Genomic DNA, 4665 nt, shown 5'->3' with positions numbered 1-4665 from the left:
TTTATCAGATTTCAAATCCATTACATTTCTAGTTTCTTTATAGTAACTAGAAATATAGTTAACCACTATAGTGGTTTGAGATTTTTTTTTTTTTTTTCCCGAGACGGAGCCTCGCTCTGTCACCCAGACTGGAATGCAGTGAGGCGATCTTGGCTATCTGCAACCTCCGCTTCCCGGGTTCAAGCAGTTATCCTGCCTCAGCCTCTCGAGTAGCTGGGATTATGGGCATCTGCCACTACGCCCGGTTAATTTTTGTATTTTTAGTAGAGATGGTGTTTCACCATGTTGGCCAGGCTAGTCTCAAACTCCTGACCTCGTGATCTGCCTGCCTCGGCCTCCTAGAGTGCTGGGATTACAGGCGTGAGTCACTGTGCCCAGCTGCGATATTCTTAAAACTCAGTTACCTAAACTAGAAGAATAGATCTTTTGTGTCAAGACAATAGAAAATTGACTACATAAACTTTAAAAGTATTTTTAATTAAAATTGGTTTTTTGCTTTTTTGGTCAGAATATCCCATCTTGCTGTTTAACCAACATTGAATAAGAGGTTCGGTTACTGGTTAAAGACTGTTCCAAAGGTAAATGTTTACATTTATAAACATGAATATTGTGACTGAATGTTGTTACTGTTAGTCCAGAAAGCCACTGTGAATTTAAAAACTTAGTACACTGAGACATATGTTTACTCAGAAAATGAAAAAAAAACATTAAAAAATCTCTGGCCTGCAAAAACAGCAATTTTTAAAAACATTATTTATATCAGAAAAAAAGGAGGCCAAGCACAGTGGCTCATGCCTGTAGTCTCAATACTTTGGGAGGCCAAGGCAGGTGGATTGCTTGAGTCCAGGACTTTGAGACCAGCCTGGGCAACAAAGCAACACTCTGCCTCTACAAAAAAAAAAAAAAAAAAAATTTAGCTGGGCGTGGTGGCACATGCCTGTAGTCCCAGCTACTCAGGAGGCTGAGGCAAGAGGACCACTTGAGTCCAGAAGGTTGAGGCTGCAGTGAGCCATGAATGTGCCACTGTGTTCCAGCCTGGGTGACAGAGTGAGACTCTGTCGAAAAGAAAGGGAAAAGGGAAGGGGAAGGGAATTATTGTATTCATTCCAATCATTTTCTTCAGGGTCAGATAAAAAGAAGCAAAACTCACCTAAAGAAATGGTTCATACGGCCAGGCGCAGGGGCTCATGCCTGTAATCCCAGCACTTTGGGAGGCTGAGCTGGGTAGATCGCCTAAGGTCAGGAGTTCGAGACCAGCCTGGCCAACATGGTGAAACCCTGTCTCTACTAAAAATACAAAAATTAACCGGGTATGTTGGCACATGCCTATAATGCCAGCTACTCGGGAGGCTGAGACAGGAGACTCACTTGAACCTGGGAGGCAGAGGTTGCAGTGAGCTGAGATCACACCATTGTACTCCAGCCTGGGCAACAAACTGAGATTCCATCTCAAAAAAAAAAAAAAGGGAGAAAGGAAGAAAGAAATTGTTCATAATTGTTTGATTTTACGGCATCTTTATTCCTATACTTCAATTTTTCCATTCCTGCACAGATTTATTTATTTATTTAGAGATGGGGTCTCTCTCTGTCACCCAGGCTACAGTACACAATCTATGGCACAATCTTAGCTCACTGTAATCTGGAACTACTGGGCTCAAGCAATCCTCTCGTTTCAGCCTCCTCAGTAGCTGGGTCTATAGGTGCATGCCAACATGCCTAGCTAATTAAAAAAACAATTTTTTTTGGTAGAGAGAAGGTCTCACTATGTTGCCCAGCCTGGTCTTGAACTCCAGGCCTCAAGTGGTCCTCCTGCCTCAGCCTCCTGAGTAGGTAGGCCTACACACATGTGCCATCACACCTGGCCTTTCTGAATAGACTTTCTAGTAAAGGTGCTGTAAGACTTTTACTTGCTAAATTGAATTAGATTTAATTTCATTCCGTAGTTTGTGAGAGTTGGACATAATCCTTAGGATAATTGTTGAGGCAGAATAAAATATTAGACAGGGGCCAGGCATGGTGGCTCAAACCTGCCATCCCAGCACTTTGGAAGGCGGAGGTGGGCGGATCACTTGAGCCCAGGAGTTCGAGACCAGCCTGGGCAACATGGTGAAACCCAGTCTCTACTAAAAATACAAAAAGTAGCCAGGTGTGGTGGCGCATGCCTGTAGTTCTAACTACTTGGGAGGCTGAGGCAGCAAGATTGCTTGAGCCTGGCAGGTGGATGTTGCAGTGAGCCAAGATGGCCCCATTGCACTCTAGCCTGGGTGACAGAGTGAGACTCAAGAATAAAAAAAGGTATTTGCCACTTAAATGTAAATTTTTGGTGAGTTGTGAATCAACAATTGAGAAAAATTATAAGCAACTGCCAATAAATATTTTTAGCCTTTTATTTACTTTTTTCCCTACTACCACCATTTTTTTTTAAATTATGAAAATACTTTTCAGCCTTTTTTTTTTTTTTTTTTTTTGAGGCACAGTCTCGCTCTGTCGCCCGGACTGGAGTGCAGTGGCTGGATCTCAGCTCACTGCAAGCTCCGCCTCCCGGGTTTACGCCATTCTCCTGCCTCAGCCTCCGGAGTAGCTGGGACTACAGGCGCCCGCCACCTCGCCCGGCTAGTTTTTGTATTTTTAGTAGAGACGGGGTTTCACCGTGTTAGCCAGGATGGTCTCGAACTCTTGACCTCGTGATCCACCCGTCTCGGCCTCCCAAAGTGCTGGGATTACAGGCTTGAGCCACCGCGCCCGGCTCAGCCTTTTAAAAGATAAATACACCTGAGGTTAGAAATGACAATTCTATTATTATTAATATTTTACTTCACAGTTATTAAAAGACTTGTCAAAATACCCTGAGAAGAGCTGTAAATGTGTGTTCCATCTAATATTGAAAATAAAGTTTGGGCTGTAAGTAGCAAAAATCTCTCCTGAGATTACAACTAAGAAATTCTCATTTCTCATTTGTCTAATCCCTATTTGTTATGAATTGTTTTATTAAAACAAAACAAAACCTTAGACTGCTTGGCAGGTCATTAGGATTTTTGCAGAGTTTAAATATTCTACATCTGCCTCTAAAAAGATTATCCGACTTTTCTCCTTCTCTGAACAATCTTCTTGAAAGAGTGGTTTATATTTCACAGTTTCCATTTTATTCCTTCTTACTCCTTTTTCGGCTCATTGCAATCTTGCCTTTGCAAGACTGCCTTCAGCAAAACCACTCTCTCCCTAGTCAATTTATTGCTAAATCAAAGAAATACATTTTCATCTTTTTCTTATGGGACTTCCCCGAGGTATTAACCCATCAGAAACACACTGTTGCCCTGCTTGAAACTCTTTCTTGGCTCTCTTTCTGTAACAGCCATTTTTACTGCTTTCCTTTCTACTTCTCTAGTTTCTCCTTCTCAGTCTCCCTATGAGCCTTTCTTTTTTTTTTTTAGACGGAGTTGTGCTCTTTTTGCCCAGGCTGTAGTGCAATGGTACAGTCTCGGCTCATTGCAGCCTCCACCTCCTGGGTTCAAGTGATTCTCCTGCCTCAGCTTCCTGAGTAGCTGGGATTACAGGCATGCGCCACCATGCCCAGCTAATTTTTGTATTTTTAGTAGAGACAGGGTTTTACCATGTTGGCCAGGCTGGTCTCGAACTCCTGACCTCAGATGATCCACCCGCTTTGGTCTCCCAAAGTGCTGGGATTACAGGCGTGAGCCACCACGCCCAGCCTATGAGCTTCTTTAAACCTCACAGTTCCCTTGATTGCCAACATTTTTTTGCCTCACTTTCCTGTGGTCACATCGACTATTCATAACTACAATTAAATATGGTGAATGAATCCAAAATCCTTGTCTCTTGTCCAGACACTGTCTCTGACCTTTGGACATTGATAAATGCAATAGCTTACTCCTCTTGAGGTTCCATAGGACCCTTGAACTTGACATGCTTAAAATTCAACTTCTTACCTTTTCTCTCCGCAAACTAAGCAGCACCACCATCCACTCATTTGCTCAGAAATCTGGGAGTTACCCTTGACACTGCTTTTCCCCTTAACAGCTCATGTCTAAATGTTTGCAAGGTCCTTTTGATTCTAGCTTTTCAACATCTTGTATCTGTCTTCTCATTTCCATTTGGTTCTCTAACTCATATAATTGTTTCCTGTCTTCCTTTATGTCTGCCCCACCTAACCATTCTTTATATGGAAAAGTGTGAATCTGATCTTTCTTGTTTAAAAATTTTTCAATGACTCCTCCATTGCTTGCCTTGAAAAAAGTCCAAATCCTTTGATATTTTAGACAGGGTTTCACTGTGTTGCCCAGCCTGGAGTGCAGTGGCACAATGACAGCTCACTGCAGCCTTGACTTCCTGGGTTCAAGTGATCCTCCTGCCTCAGCCTCCTGAATAGCTGGGACTACAAGCATGTGCCTCCCCACCTGGCTAATTTTTGTTTGTTTGTTTGTTTGTTTTTTGAGATGGAGTTTCACTCTTGTTGCCCAGGCTGGAGTGTAATGGCACGATCTCAGCTCACTACAACTTCTGTCTCCCGGGTTCAAGCAATTCTCCTGTCTCAGCCTCCTGAGTAGCTGGGATTACAGGCGTGCCCCACCATGCCCGGTTAATATTTTGTATGTTTTAGTGGAGACAGGGTTTCTCCATGTTGGTCAGGCTGGTCTTGAACCCCTG

This window comes from Colobus angolensis, unplaced genomic scaffold (assembly GCF_000951035.1).
Source record: "Colobus angolensis palliatus isolate OR3802 unplaced genomic scaffold, Cang.pa_1.0 Scaffold11, whole genome shotgun sequence".
In the NCBI taxonomy this organism is placed as follows: Eukaryota; Metazoa; Chordata; class Mammalia; order Primates; family Cercopithecidae; genus Colobus; species Colobus angolensis.
This window is presented reverse-complemented; position numbering follows the sequence as displayed.